General features: G+C 43.9%; 1 protein-coding gene across 1 annotated transcript in view; it reads left to right on the top strand.

Moving 5' to 3' along the window:
- LOC121004472 (oocyte zinc finger protein XlCOF22-like) overlaps positions 1-17,246 on the top strand; it is a 1,539,666-nt gene that overhangs the window by 254,096 nt on the left and 1,268,324 nt on the right. The window lies entirely within an intron of this gene.

The raw sequence follows: 17,246 nt of genomic DNA, 5'->3' as shown, positions 1-17,246 counted from the left end.
AAGAAGCATAAGCTGATGATGATAACAACAATGACCATGTACTACTGCTGGATATGGCTTGGCTACTAGAACGATGAGGGGAAGAAGAAGAAAGGAGGAGGACGGTCTTGCCCACAATGATGGACAGTTTGATTTTCTCACATGTACATCTGATGCCGCTTCATGTTGAATGAGAACCACAGTTCCCGGAAGACCAAGTCTTATTCTCTGCCTGCAGAACTTGCACACTGCGATGATTTTGTCAGTCAGCAATGTAGAGAAGTATTCCCAAATACTGTAGGAGATGACCACACAGAGCCACCACCAGCAGCGCATGCAACATTTCTGCCACCACACACCACCACCCAAGCTCAACCTAGCCCACACCAACAACTGCATCACCTGAACCTCAGCTGACAACAGTAGAAGCAAATCTTCCCCAGGCAGGTGTTTTTGATGTATTAACCGTACATTGCATTGCGCAAAAAATAGACTTTCTGACTGAAGGAGTTGCCCTCACCAGCGTTAAGAGGTCATAGTTGCGACGTAGTAAAAATAACACCCAAACAGATATACAGTTGTGTTCACAATAATAGCAGTCAGACATCACTAACCTGATCAATCACTGTTTTTGGTAGAAATGATATTTCTACATGGCAAATTATTTACTAGCAGGTGTAGTAGAGTAATAGAAACCCAACAGTCATGATTCTCAGCTGCTGATTCTCTGTAATTGAATCACTAATTGAAAGGGGCATGTTCAAAATAATAGCAGTGTGGAGTTTAATGAGTGAGGTCATTCATTCTTTGAAAAACAGGTGGCAATTATTGCCCTTATTTAAGGAAGGAAGGCAGCAAATGTTGTACATGCTGGTTACAGTGCATTTCTCTCTGAAATTCTGAAAAAATGGGTCGTTCCAGACATTGTTCAGAAGAACAGCGTACCTTGATTAAAAAGTTGATTGGAGAGGGGAAAACATATAAAGAAGTGCAGAAAATGATAGGCTGCTCAGCTAAAATGATCGCAAATGCTTTAAAATGCAACCAAAACCTGAAAGACGTGGAAGAAAGTGAAAAACTACCATTTGAATGGATAGAAGAATAGCCAAAATGACAAGGACTCAGCCAACAATCAGCTCCAGGAAGATTAAAGAAGGTCTAAAGTTACCTGTGAGTACTGGTACTATTAGAAGACACCTATGTGAAGCCAAGCTGTCTGCAAGAAGCCCCCGCAAAGTCCCTTTGTTGAAAGAGGTTACAGTTTGCCAAAGAGCACATTGACGGCCTAAAGAGACATTTTGTGGACTGATGAAAGTAAGATTGTTCTTTTTGGGTCTAGTGGCCGGAGACAGTTTGTCAGACGACCCCCAAACACTGAATTCAAGCCCCAGTACACTGTGAAGACAGTGAAGCATGGTGGAGCAAGCATCATGATATGGGGATGTTTCTCATACTAAGGTGTTGGGCCTATTTATCGCATACCAGGGATCATGGATCAGTTTGAATCCATCAGAATACTTGAAGAGGTCATGCTGCCTTATGCTGAAGAGGAAATGCCCTTGAAATGGGTGTTCCAACAAGACAACGACCCCAAACGCACCAGTAAATGTCCAACATCTTGGTTCCAGACCAACAAGATTGACGTTATGGAGTGGCCAGCCCAATCCCCGGATCTTAATCCAATAGAAAACTTGTGGGGGGGGCATTAAAAATGCAGTTTCTGAGGCAAAACCAAGAAATAGAGAAGAACTGTGGAATGTAGTCCAATCATCCTGGGCTGGAATACCTGTTCACAGGGGCCAGAAGTTGGTTGACTCCATGCAACACAGATGTCCAGCAGTTCTCAGAAACAGCGGTTATACAAGTAAATATTAGTGAAGTGATTCAAAGGAAACGAAAATCTTCAAACATTTTCCAGTTTCTATAGTGAATGTTTGAGTTTGTAAAGAAGAAAACAAACACTGCTATTTTTTTGAACAGTCTAATATTCACTTTTCTGCAGGAACAACACAAATTTGATATATTTTTCTTCATGTTTTGATTTGGAATAGAAGTGTAGTGTTCCCAATGCATTTGTGTGGATGGAAATAAAAGCTATTAGAAGGATTTTGAGCTTTATTGACTTTTTTAAACACACTGCTATTATTTTGAACACAACTGTGTAAATGATTACAGGTGTGGTCTGATTCAGTACTGGGCCTTACCACAAGTGTTTCTCCTGCTGCCCTAAAAAATATAATGTATAGTGTATAATGTACAGTGCAGAGCTGTGTGTGTATAATGTACAGTGCAGAGCTGTGTGTGTATAATGTACAGTGCAGAGCTGTGTGTGTATAATGTACAGTGCAGAGCTGTGTGTATAATGTACAGTGCAGAGCTGTGTGTATATAATGTACAGTGCAGAGCTGTGTGTATAATGTACAGTGCAGAGCTGTGTGTGTATAATGTACAGTGCAGAGCTGTGTGTGTATAATGTACAGTGCAGAGCTGTGTGTATAATGTACAGTGCAGAGCTGTGTGTGTATAATGTACAGTGCAGAGCTGTGTGTGTATAATGTACAGTGCAGAGCTGTGTGTATAATGTACAGTGCAGAGCTGTGTGTGTATAATGTACAGTGCAGAGCTGTGTGTGTATAATGTACAGTGCAGAGCTGTGTGTATAATGTACAGTGCAGAGCTGTGTGTATAATGTACAGTGCAGAGCTGTGTGTATAATGTACAGTGCAGAGCTGTGTGTATAATGTACAGTGCAGAGCTGTGTGTGTATAATGTACAGTGCAGAGCTGTGTGTGTATAATGTACAGTGCAGAGCTGTGTGTGTATAATGTACAGTGCAGAGCTGTGTGTATAATGTACAGTGCAGAGCTGTGTGTGTATAATGTACAGTGCAGAGCTGTGTGTGTGTGTATAATGTACAGTGCAGAGCTGTGTGTGTATAATGTACAGTGCAGAGCTGTGTGTAATGTACAGTGCAGAGCTGTGTGTATATAATGTACAGTGCAGAGCTGTGTGTATATAATGTACAGTGCAGAGCTGTGTGTATATAATGTACAGTGCAGAGCTGTGTGTAATGTACAGTGCAGAGCTGTGTGTATAATGTACAGTGCAGAGCTGTGTGTGTATAATGTACAGTGCAGAGCTGTGTATAATGTACAGTGCAGAGCTGTGTATAATGTACAGTGCAGAGCTGTGTGTATATAATGTACAGTGCAGAGCTGTGTGTGTATAATGTACGGTGCCTCATAAACAAAGTGTTACGTCATAGGCGTGAGACGAAGCAAGTCTTGTGATATTTGTCGCAAGTTCATAAAGACCTCCGCTGAGCCTACTGGTACCTAGGTACTGAAGCCGACTTCAGATCCTAGTTTTAAAATTGTTTTCAAGTTGAATAATCGATTTCTGAAGTTATTCAACGAAATCTCACCCGACTTCAGAGATAATGAATTTCACCTCCGCGCAGCCCATACATTTGAATGCTGTACGGAGACGGACCTCCGTTCAGGATTTAAACTAAGCGACCGCAGCGACTTCGGATCTATGATCTAAAACTCGCTTTGTTCAATACTATTTATAAGCTGCAGCCTAGAGCCTGACCCCTCCCACATGTGGTCACATGGTTATAACATCATGAAAGGTCCTTTAGATCTTTTAGCAGCACAGCATGGAGTCTGACTCCTCCCACACATGATCACATGGTCATGACATCATCACAGGTCCTTTAGATCCTCCAGCTGCACAGCCTGACTCCTCCCACACATGATCACATGGTCAAGACATCATGAAAGGTCCTGTAGCCCACTAGTCTCTCCCCTACAACTTACATGTCATGTAGTCTCTTGAGTCTTTGGTAAGTGATGGGACGGGGACTGATGTGATTGTGGATGTAGTCTGTGCTGTATCTGCTGATATCCGCTGTCTAGATACAGCATATATAGCTGTATGTGTGCACACTATACGCCACATGTAGCGGTATATGTCCGGCAGGAATCCGCCGGACCCCGTTAAAGTGGATGACCGGTCGTGCCAGATACGATGACCCGGCAGTCTGTTCTTCTGCTGGAGATGTGAATGAAGCCTAAGAAGAACATTCAGAAATCTTTTTACGCGTTTGCTCCTCGTTTTTCAGCCCTTTCCTGGTAGTGAATGTCAGAATTACGGAACTATTCGCCGTTCTAAAACATAACATTTATTTTAAATGGTTAAAGGGGTTGTCCACGTTATTTTTAATGATGACCTATTATTTGATACTCGGCACCCTCGCCGATCAGCGTGCCATGCCAGCACAGCGCTCTCTTCTTTCTTTAGCTGCTCGCTGTCGCAACCGCAGCAGTGATCAGTGTAATTACAAGCCGTCCCATTCACTGCAATGGGACGGCTTCTTTCTATACACTCGAATGGAAGGAGCGTCCCACAGTAGTGAATTGGACGGCTTCTTGTAATTATACTGCTCGCCGCCTTCTCTTCAAACAGCTGATCAGTGGTGGTCCCTGGTGTCGGAGCCCGCCGATCTGATATTGATGCCCTATCCTGAGGATAGGTCATCAGTAAAAGTAACTTGGACAACCCCTTTAAAGGGGTTTCCAAGACTTAAAACAGGTATCGGTGGAGGTGGAGGTCCGACCCCCGCCGATCAGCTGTTTCAGAAGGCACCGGTGCTCCTGTGAGAACTGCGGCCTTCTCTCTGCTCACCAAGCACTTACCTTAAGGCGTCTTTCACACTACCGTATGGCTATTTTGTTTTGCGGTCCGTTTTTCATGGATCTGTTGTTCCGTTTTTTTGTTTCCGTTGTGTTTTGTTTCCGTTCCGTATTTCCGTTCTGTTTTTCCGTATGGCGTATACAGTAATTACATCGAAAAAATTGGGCTGGGCATAACATTTTCAATAGATGGTTCCGCAAAAACGGAACGGATACGGAAGACATACCGATGCATTTCCGTATGTGTTCCGTTTTTTTTGCGGACCCATTGACTTAAATCTAGCCACGGAACGTAATTTGCGGACAATAATAGGACATGTTCTATCTTTCAACGGAACGGAAATACGGAAACGGAATGCATACGGAGTACATTCCATTTTTGCGGAACCATTGAAATGAATGGCTCCGTATACGGACCGTAAAAAACGGCCCGCAAAATGGAAAGAAAAAAAAACGGTAGTGTGAAAGAGGCCTAACACAGAGTGATCCTTGGTTGATTATATCCAACTTGAATTGGATAATACTCTAGGTGAGCTGGTTTCATTTGGCTTTTAAGGTTAGATGATATCCTCTAGGGCAGTGGTGGCGAACCTATGGCACAGGTGCCAGAAGTGGCACTCAGAGCCCTCTCTGTGGGCACCCACGCCCTGGAGATAGTCTTTGAAACTCTGAAACAATTAGTGTATTTCTACTCCTTGTATACTTAAAGAGTGATTTAAAGTTCTTTTATATTTTTAGAGGAGTGTGAGGATGAGAGCAATGAACCATAGCTACTATCAACCTTAAAGGGGTTTACTGGGAATTTTATATTGATGACCTATCCTTAGGATATTTCATCAATATGAGATTGGAGGTGGTCCAACACCCAGGACCCCCACCGAACAGTTGTATGAAGAGGTTGGGTGCTCCCAAAGTTCCTAGGCCAGTGATGTCACTGTACATCAGTCATGTGACCTCATGATGAATAAATTCCATTGACTGTCAGTACAGTAGGTAGATTTGTGTCTAGAACTAAGGCCATCCTCCTTGGTGCACCTGGACGACAGAAGTGACCGGCAATTAAACTAGATTGTGAATATGGAAGAGAAGTCCCAACCTATGGAATATTGAGTATTAACCCTGAGGAGGATGGCTTGATCACAGCAGCCTCTCCCTAATGCATTTCCATCCCATCACCACAATAGGAACATTGCCCTTACATGCTAACCAATCAAAGAAGCTGTGAGATGGGAGCGTCTCCACCACTTGTCTCGGGAACCTATCTGTACCCTTATACCATGACGACTCCTCGTCAGAGGACCCTGAGGTCAGTGAAATTAAGGGCAAGATGGCCGCCTCAACACTTGAGCCCACTATAAAAGATGTTTACTCAGCAGTGACACAATGTAATACTGCGTTGGCTGCTCTTACTACAAATGTTGGTGGCCTGAAGGAGGACATAGGGTTACTCAGGCAAGACATGCGACAAGTTAAAGAACGCATAGGTGAAATGGAAGGTCGCTTAAACGACCTAGAAGACCAGATGACGCCGGTAAAAGGAGACATGCAGCGGGTGATTTATAATGCTACCATGCTTCTCTCTAAACCTGATGATATGGAAAACAGACTACGTCGGAATAATGTCCGCATGATAGGTGTGCCAGAACGATGCCATATTGAAAGGTGCAAGAGACTGTGCTGATTTGACCATCAATGGAAACCGGATCTCTCTATTTCCTGACCTTTCAGCAAAAGTCCAGAAGAAGCGAGCACGTTTTTTTTTATGTCAAATGCAGGCTGCGACAATTACAACTACCGTATTCCATGTTATATCCCGCCAAACTGCGAGTAGTGGCGAAGGATAAATGGCACATGTTTGAAGATCCAGTTGCCGCATGTCAGTGGCTGGACTCTGTTGAGAAGGATATACTTGAACTGAGCGGTTGTAATATTATCTACCATCTCCTTTTTACTATGGAAAGATATACAGTAGGGTGATATTATGTGAGTTATTATGTTGCTTACTGTTTATATCATGTTATGGGTATGAAGGGATACTGGGCGACTTTTTGCCTCCGTGCTGGTGGGGACTTCTATTATTATGTTATACTCGTCAGTTAGGGTTGACAAGCTAAAGCGAGGGGTTCAAAGTTGTGCTGGCAATGCCGGGATTGTTAGCTGAGCGTTGATACTGGTTTAATATATTTTTGATTTTGCAGGTTTGACCATATTCCTTAGGTTCAGGAGTTCATTTTCCCCAGTTCCTCTTTTATATGTGAAATGTCTGTATTTGTTACAGACTGGTTGGGAGGGGGAGGTGGGGTTATGTGGGATTTTGAGACCTTGTGCACTAGAGACAAACAGATATATATATGTGTGGCCTGGGAAAGGACAGGCATGTACTTTTATGGTTCAGGAATATAAATGGGTACCCTTTGAATAATTGCCTGGAATGTGAGGGGCCTGAACCAATCTGCTAAACGTAATGCTGTTTTTTATGCTCTTCAAACGCATCAACAGGCAATATTGTGCCTCTCTGAAACACACCTTACCTTTGAGAGAACACATCTCGTTCACAAGGCTTGGGTGGCGCAGAAGTTCAATTCCAACTACTCTACACAATCAAGAGGGGTGAGCGTGTTGGTACACAAAAATCTCCCCTTCATTTCTACGGAGGTCTATGTGGATGACGAGGGCGGATTCGTGTGTATTGATTGCTCTGTATTCCACTTTCGAATGTTGTTGGTGGCTATTTACATTCCTCCCCCCATATTCCTGTGACGTTCTTAAAAAAAGTGTTGATTTTTACCTCCAAATTTCCAGAAACGCTGATATTGATAGTTGGCGACTTCAATATGTACTTAGATAGTTCCCCAGATAAGTTCCAGTCTGATAGCGGGGTTTCTGGCCCTCCCCTTACATCGTTAGCCAGGGCGCTTTTAGAAGTGGAACTGTATGACTTATGGAGGACTAGAAACCCCGGAGCAGTACTCCCGATATTCTCCCTTTCATAACTCTCTATCTAGAATCGATCTAGTTGTAGGGTCTCTGGTGCTGCTGGATAGGGTTCCGGGATATTAAAAACTTACCCCGCAGTATCTCTGACCATTCTCCTGTCTTGCTAATATTAGATTTAGGGAATGGTACATTAATTCCAAGACAGACGTGGCGATTAAACCCTTTCTGGATCCAATTAGTAGATACTGACGATGTCATTTCAGTTGCCTTGAAATTTTTTTTTTTTTCGCCACCAATGAGGGCTCAGCTAGCTCTTCAATTGTTTGGGACACGATGAAAGCTTATACTAGAGGGTTGTATATTAAACAGATTAGTTCCCATAAAACTAAAAGCAGGGCCCTCACAGCGGAACTTTTAGATAGAGTTCAAGCTACTGAGGCTAAATACGTTGCTAATCCTACACTAGAAAATGCTTCCTACTCGACGGAAACACAGGATCTACTGAAAGAACATCAGATTAGCAGGGCTAGGGACAAGCAATTCTTTAAAACCCAACATTATTACATGGAGGGGGAAAGTACAGGCCATCTGTTAGCCATATTGTAAAAACTCAGACAGGCCCGTCTTGTGTGCCTGTTATTACAAATACGCTGGGTGCTCAGGTAACGGGTGATGAAAATATAATGAGTGTTTTCCATGCTCATTATGAAGATGTCTATAAGTCCAGGTTGAAAATTACCCAAGGAGAAAGGGAACAATATCTACATAATATTCAGATGCCCCGTTCATCAGATGAGCATAGGGAGATGTTAGATGGTGATATTCAACTAGAGGAAATGGAATTGCCAGTGCAATCCCTTCCTAATAAGAAAGCGCCTGGTGGGGACGGTCTACCTGGGGAATTTTATAAGAAGCATCGAGAAGCTTTACTCCCGCATCTCCTAACTGTGTTTGACGAATCCTGTAGGACAGGTATTTTACCGAGCTCTATGAGAGAGGCAGAGGTGGTGGTACTTCCCAAACCGCTTTTGATAGCGTCGAGTGGGAGTACCAGTGGGCGGTCATGTTAAAGCTAGGGTTCGGCTCTGTGTATATTAACTGGGTGAAACTGCTTTATAGTCAGCCGAGAGCTAGACTTAGAATAAATGGAATGCTATCCCCAATGATGACACTAGAGAGGGGCACCAGGCAGGGTTGTCCCTTGTCGCCCCTTTTATTTGCCATTGCTATAGAGCCTTCGGCCTGGATTTTACGTTCTACCCCGATGATTCGAGGCTTGGAAAGGGGGGACGTGGAGGAACGAGTTTCGCTATACGCGGACGATATGTTGCTATATGTGGGTGATCTGGCTACATCGATAGATCCCATTATATCATTAATATCAGATTTCGGGAGACAATCTGGCTTACATATTAACTGGAACAAATCTGTTATCCTTCCACTGTTCCCCCTTCCGCAAACCCTTTGTTTGGACAAATTTAATTTGAAAGTAGCCTTCATATATCTTGGAATTAATATTTCGGTTAATTCCCAGTTATACATTACAGACAACATGACACCGTTACTGGCTAGGTTTAAAATGAAAACGGCTACTTGGCATAAACTCCCACTATCTGTAATAGGTAAAGGTAATCTTCTTAAAATGATTTTAATGCCACAGCTACTTTACATCTTGCATAACTCACCAGTATGGATACCCATGCAGTATTATTATATGATACAACAAATATTCCGATCTTTGTTGTGGAAAAATAAACATAATAGAATCCGGTATGAAACATTACAGCAAGATAAAAAAAATGGGTGTATTGGCTTTGCCTAACCCCTTCCTATATTTTCTGGCAGCTCAATTGCAACATTTTAAAGGTTGGGGTGTACCGGGAAAGGTGGGAAGGAGTGGAAAACTGGTAAAGTGGGCGTCTGGGTACTGCCCTCCTATTTCAATTCTAGAAAAAGACTTACTGACCCTTTCAAATCCCTCCCAACTATTAGATTAATCCGGAAAATCTAGGGAAATTCTGGGAGTCTCGGACCTACTTGATTTGTCTCCTGTTTGGAATAATTCTAACTTAAAGGGGTTCTGCAGTTTGTTTAAAGTGATGATCTATCCTCTGGATAGATCATCAGCATCTGATCGGCGGGGGTCCGACACCTGGGACCCCCACCGATCAGCTGTTTGAAAAGGCAGCGGCCTTCTCACTGTTTACCGCAGGCCCAGTGACGTCATGACTAGTATCAACTGGCCTGGGCGCGGCTAAGCTCTGTTCACTTGAATGGAGCTTAGCCGCACCCAGGCCAGTGATACTAGTTGAGACGTCACTGGGCCCGAGCAACTCTGAATTTATTGTAAGAATGAATGTAGTTATACAGGTGGAAAGGGGAATTTATATGAAGTGTAATTGCCTTTCAAAGTTTGAAAATATCTGGGGCCCATGGATAGACAAATCTGGAGTTTGTAGCCCATGGCTGACTTTCCACAGTGGATTCAGGATTGTTACTGGGTGACACCGGTGGGAGTAGTTAAAGGTTGTTTGGGGATGTCTGAAATCATCTTCAGAAAATGGCATATTGGTCGGCTACTGCTTATGTTCTTAATATGAGGTATATATCTCATAGTTGGGATTTTATACATAGGCACAAGATGGTTGTCTCTTTTTCGTAGCAAGTGTCTCAAAATGGGTTGGGGGGTATTCTGTTGGGGTTTGTATACAAAGAATTTTGTATGATGGCTGCTTTGCATTTTACAAATATTGTCTTTGAATTGTATTGAACAAAACATTTAATGCAAAAAATTGTAACATGACAATGGTTATTTTCATAAATCAATAAAAACCTGAGGTATCTAAGACCACTTAGACTTAACTAGATTCATGGTGAGACTTGAAGGAAAGAATTGCAAGAATAAGAGCATCACGCATGGTCCAAACCCGTAGGAAACTTGAATATAAATTTTCTATTTCCAAAATAAAGTTATTGGATTTTATTCCTGAGTGCTGGATTCCTTCCACTTCCACGTTGCCTGTGTTCCCCTTGATTGATTAATGGTCATATGAAAGTAGTGTATGGTTTACCACATTGACCTCAAATAGGGGGGAATGTCTTTGACAAGCTATTCATCTCATATTCAAATCCATACAATAGAGAACATAACAACTACATTTTATTATCTCCTCCGATGTCTCTTCTTATCTCCAGTAATTGTATTTTACATGGGATTCTGTAGGATTTTACATCTTCTCATCTTCTCTCCATTCAGGTTCCTACAATATAGGATCCGCCCAGTGTATATCTTCTATATAAGATCCTTCTCCTGATTGACCGTTCAAGGATGGATAGGGACAGGGACAAGATGGTGGAGAGTATAATAAATCTCACCCTAGAGATCCTCTTCCGGCTTACTGGAGAGGTGAGAGATTCTGATGATGTCACATTACATCATCTTATCTATGTTACTAACAGATGGACATGACTGGAGAGGTGAGGGACTCTGGAGATGTATGGAGTGATATTTATTACTGTGTCTCTTTATATCCAGGACTACACAGTAGTGAAGAAGACCTCTAGTGAGCACTGTCAGGCCCCTGTGTCTAAAGGATGGGGAAGAACCCTGAGCCCAATCATGGAGCCTCCACTTCACCCCCTGATACATGAGGAAATCAATAGAGAGAAGATCCTAGAACTCACCAACAAGATGATTGAGCTGCTGACTGGAGAGGTGACACTGCTGGGAATCCTGGGACATTATACAAGAACGCTATGAAGGGATCTGGGTGATAACTGTATCATTGTGTTGTCAGGTTCCTATAAGGTGTCAGGATGTCACCATCTATTTCTCCATGGAGGAGTGGGAGTATTTAGATGGGCACAAAGATCTGTACAAGGACGTCATGATGGATGATCACTGGCCCCTCACATCACCAGGTAATAGACATGACTAAATACACACGTCCTCTCATTATTTGTATGTAAGGAATGAATTCAGTCACTAGATGTGTTTTTATTCTGCAGTTAAGGACGAGAGAAGAACACCGGAGAGATGTCCCAGTCCTCTTCTTCCACAGGATGGTTCAGAAGAACATCACAATGTCCCACAGGATGATCAGGTAGATGGAGATAAGGTCTTATGAAATGTCCCCTATGATCTGTAGAAGGCTGTGAAGATCTTGTGTTCAGTCTTACTTTATCCACCAGTATTATATGTTTTATACTTGTATAATAAGAAAGGTGGAGATGGCAGGATTACAGCTGACCATAGACATTACATGTTGTCTGGATCTTCTCACAATTATCAGGATATGGAGACCTCTAAAATTGGCTCTCCTGTCATCTCATGAAAAAAATTTGAGTGCTTCTTGAATTGGCTGAGTGACTGTGCAATAAGCCAATGGATCCAGCAGAATCTACGCCACCAGGCGGCGAACGTAGTTCAAGTCTTTAATTTCTTGATAAAGGGGTACTGTCTCTGTAAGGGACCACTCAACATTACTTGTAAGATCAGCAGAACCTGCAGTAACAGCACAGGACAACTTTACCTTGCAGTGTACCGTGCAGCACTTGAGCCTTCCCTTTTGACAGGAACAAGGAATAACTCTGTCACTTGACTTATCTTGAGCACAACAGCCAGCTCAATCGTCTGGATGAACAGGCTTCAGTGGAGCCAGTCTCAATCATCTAGTCATCACTAGGCTTCAGTGGAGCCAGTCTCCTACTACTCACTGAGCACTCTCTGTGACTCAGTGGTTCCCAAACTATTACAGACTGCCTCTCACCATTCACTAGCATCTTTCTTAGCGGAAACACTTTAGGCCGGTTTGTGCGGCATCCCTCAGGTACCCTAGATCCTCTGGTCTCTTGCTCACCAACTGTCTTAAAGGGTTTCTACCACTTCGTTTTCACCTAATTAGCTTTCAGACACTAGCGATCCGCTAGTGTCTGCTCTACCGAACCATCCTAATATAACAGCTTATTGTCCTGCCGTTTCGCTAAAAAAAGAACTTATATTGATATGCTAATGAGCCTCTAGGTGCTATGGGGGCATCATTAGCACCTAGAGGCTCGGTCTACCTTCACAAACTGCCGCCGCCCAGCGCGTCCCTCCAGCCTGCCCATCTCCTCTGGATTGCGATCCTCCCCGTGCGCGTCTGTATTCGGCGCATGCGCAGTGAATGTCTGACCGCTTCCACTGCGCCTGCGCCGATGACGTCATAGTGCTCCGAGGAACAGGCGCAGTGGAGATGTCTGAGCAGGGAAGCGGTCAGACATTCACTGCGCATGCGCCGAATACAGAAGCGCACGGGGAGGATCGCATTCCGGAGGAGATGGGCGGGCTGGAGGGACGCGCTGGGCGGCGGCAGTTTGTGAAGGTAGACGGAGCCTCTAGGTGCTAATGACACCCCCATAGCACCTAGAGGCTCATTAGCATATCTATATAAGTTCTTTTTTTAGCGAAACGGCAGGACAATAAGCTGTTATATTAGGATGGTTCGGTAGAGCAGACACTAGCGGCTCGCTAGTGTCTGAAAGCTAATTAGGTGAAAACGAAGTGGTAGAAACCCTTTAAGGCAACACGCTTCACTGCTCCACTCGGGTTTCCTGATGCTCTGTCTCTGGCCCACTGGTGCACTCAGTGATGGCTTTGTTTGTGCCTGCTCTGCCCTCACACTCTGATCGAGGTCCTCAGGCATCCCTTGCAGTCTGACCACATTCAGATACAGATAACAAATAGTGATGAGCGGCAGGGGCAATATTCGAATTTGCAAATATTTGGTAGAATATTCGTCATATGCTCGCGAATTCGAGATTATTTTCTTGATCGCGAAAAATCGGCAATGTAATGCGCGCAAAATACAGGTGTGGTTAACTATAACTACATTTTTCAAGCTGCTAGAAGTTTCCTGAGACTGGAGAAAATGGTTGGCACGGCAGAACATTACAATAACTTTATATGCAGATAGAGTGCTCCAATATATTCGCGATTGCGAAATCGGCACTAATGATGCGAATGTTTTGGCGCAATACATGCAACTTCACATTTTAACAGGTCTGACTACATATTACTGATTGGTGCACTTAGTATTGTTGTGAACTTGTGACATCAAAGCACTATGTCTGTATGGACAGCAGAACCTATCAGGTACACTATATCACTATCTAACCTACACTATCTCCCACTAACTATCTGTATTATATATGTATATACACTGCTCAAAAAAATAAAGGGAACACTTAAACAACACAATGTAACTCCAAGTCAATCACACTTCTGTGAAATCAAACTGTCCACTTAGGAAGCAACACTGAGTGACAATCAATTTCACATGCTGTTGTGCAAATGGGATAGACAACAGGTGGAAATTATAGGCAATTAGCAAGACACCCCCAATAAAGGAGTGGTTCTGCAGGTGTTGACCACAGACCAATTCTCAGTTCCTATGCTTCCTGGCTGATATTTCGGTCACTTTTGAATGCTGGCGGTGCTTTCACTCTAGTGGTAGCATGAGACGGAGTCTACAACCCACACAAGTGGCTCAGGTAGTGCAGCTTATCCAGGATGGCACATCAATGCGAGCTATGGCAAGAAGGTTTGCTGTGTCTGTCAGCGTAGTGTCCAGAGCAAGGAGGCGCTACCAGGAGACAGGCCAGTACATCAGGAGACGTGGAGGAGGCCGTAGGAGGGCAACAACCCAGCAGCAAAACCGCTACCTCCGCCTTTGTGCAACGAGGAACAGGAGGAGAACTGCCAGAGCCCTGCAAAATGACCTCCAGCAGGCCACAAATGTGCATGTGTCTGCTCAAACGGTCAGAAACAGACTCCATGAGGGTGATATGAGGGCCCGACGTCCACAGGTGGGGGTTGTGCTTACAGCCCAACACCGTGCAGGATGTTTGGCATTTGCCAGAGAACACCAAGATTGGCAAATTCGCCACTGGCACCCTGTGCTCTTCACAGATGAAAGCAGGTTCACACTGAGCACATGTGACAGACGTGACAGAGTCTTGAGACACCGCGGAGAACGTTCTGCTGCCTGCAACATCCTCCAGCATTATCGTTTTGGCATTGGGTCAGTAATGGTGTGGAGTGGCATTTCTTTGGAGGGCCGCACAGCCCTCCATGTGCTCGCCAGAGGTAGCCTGACTTCCATTAGGTACCGAGATGAGATCCTCAGACCCCTTGTGAGACCATATGCTGGTGCGGTTGGCCCTGGGTTTCTCCTAATGCAAGACAATGCTAGACCTCATGTGGCTGGAGTGTGTCAGCAGTTCCTGCAACACGAAGGCATTGATGCTATGGACTGGGCCGCCCATTCCCCAGACCTTAATCCAATTCAGCACATCTGGGACATCATGTCTCGCTCTATCCACCAACGTCACATTGCACCACAGTCTGTCCAGGAGTTGGCAGATGCTTTAGTCCAGGTCTGGGAGGAGATCCCTCAGAAGACCATCCGCCACCTCATCAGGAGCATGCACAGGCGTTGTAGGGAGGTCATACAGGCACGTGGAGGCCACACACACTACTGAGCCTCATTTTGACTTGTTTTAAGGACATTACATCAAAGTTGGATCAGCCTGTAGTGTGTTTTTCCACTTTAATTTTGAGTGTGACTCCAAATCCAGACCTCCATGGGTTGAAAAATTTGATTTACATTTTTTAATTTTTGTGTGATTTTGTTGTCAGCACATTCAACTATGTAAAGAACAAAGTATTTCAGAAGAATATTTAATTAATTCAGATCTAGGATGTGTTATTTTTGTGTTCCCTTTATTTTTTTGAGCAGTGTATATATATGTTCCTTTTTAGCCAACATTACGGCACAACTCTGAGTGACACATTACTTAGCACCACATCAGCATCATGTTCTGCGTGGGTCTGGACTGACTCTTAACCCCTCCTCCTGTGATACAGACAGGGCCTGGTGTTGCCTCCATGTATACAGGTGCACAAGCAATTTAGGGCAGCCTAAGGCACACAACTTGGCAACAGCAATTTCAAGTAAGACACAATTTAATGTCTGGTGCTTGGAATAAAGAAACACCAGGTGGGATTTATGCAGGAGACTTGCAGATATTTGGGTCAGATAATCCCAACTCTCTGATTTTGAATGTTTTACCAACTAATGATATTTTCTAAACCTTCCACGACTTTTCCAACTGTCTGGTGACTTTTACAATATTTGTTTATCAGGTTCTGAATCCAGGTGAAGATCTGAACATTATATATGTTACAGAGACATATGTGAGGGGTGATGAGCAGAGTATAGAGGACATTCCTACAGATAACCGCCCAGGTGAGTAGTAACTACTAGGTAAGGCAAAGAGCTCTCACCGATTCTACTCCTTCACTGGATACAATAATTTTATGTTGAATTCTTTAAAGGACATCTGTTAGCAGATCTGTACCTACTGTATAACACTGGCTGACCGGTTGCATCTGCACTTTGAAGGTATTCGTGTTGGTCCCATGGTCCTAACGGTACTTTCACACTAGCTTTAAAGTTTACCGGTATTGAGTTCCGTCACAGGGGCTCAATACCGGAAAAAAACGCTTCGATTTTATTCTAATGCACTCTGAATGGAAAGCATTCCGTTGAGTATGCATCAGGATGTCTTCAGTTCAGTCACTCCTACGGTATTTGGCCGCAGAAAATACCGCAGCATGCTGCAGTATTTTCAACGGCCAAGATTTCCGGAACACTTGCTGGAATGCCAGATCCATTGAAATGTATTACCATTTTTCGCCCTATAAGATGCACCGGCCCATAAGACGGTAAGAAAATAAAATTTTTGAACCAAAAGGTGTGCTTTTGGTGGGTTTTGAACTAATGGTGGTCTGTGGATGACACTATTATGGGGGATCTGTTGAGGACACTGTTATGGGGGATCTGTTGAGGACACTGTTATGGGGGATCTGTTGAGGACACTGTTATGGGGGATCTGTGGGTGACACTGTTATGGGGGATCTGTGGGTGACACTGTTATGGGGGATCTGTGGGTGACACTATTATGGGGGATCTGTGGGTGACACTGTTATGGAGGATCTCTGGATGGCTCTTATTGGGGTGTCACCCCCAGCTCTGTGAGAAGGTCTGTTAGACATTCTTTGCTACCTCTTGCATGACGTTCTTTGTTTTGGTTTCACGTTGTCATCTCCTTTTCTTCTCCCAGCTGTCACCTATTTGCACTGATTGTCTCCCTTTATATTCCCTCCCATACTGCCTCACTTTACGGTTTATACTTCTTCCTGGATGAGTTGTTCACTGCTGGAGGCTGCTTCTCCTGATTCTTCAGATAAGTCTGTTTCCTTTATTTGTGTTTCCTTGCTGGCTTGATTGTAGGTGACCCTGACTCCGTCCGTTAAGTGCAGTGAGCCGGTGGTCCTGTTCCCTTACTATTATAGGGTTTTCAGGTGTCACATAGTATAAGGTACGTGGGCATGCACTCGTCTACCATAAAGACCTTTGCATGGGCATAGCAGTCAGGGAGAGCTCTAGGGGTTTTATAGGGCTCACCCATGTGCTCCTTAGTTTGGGATCAAGTCAGTCGGATGTTTATTTATAAGTTCCAGCTTTCTGCAACACCATCCGTGACATGGGGTCTCTGGATGGCACTGTTATGGGGATCTGTGGATGACAC

This window comes from Bufo bufo, chromosome 6, assembly GCF_905171765.1.
Source record: "Bufo bufo chromosome 6, aBufBuf1.1, whole genome shotgun sequence".
NCBI classification, from domain to species: Eukaryota; Metazoa; Chordata; class Amphibia; order Anura; family Bufonidae; genus Bufo; species Bufo bufo.
Note: the sequence above shows the minus strand (reverse complement) of the source record. Positions and strands in the feature narration are given on the sequence as shown.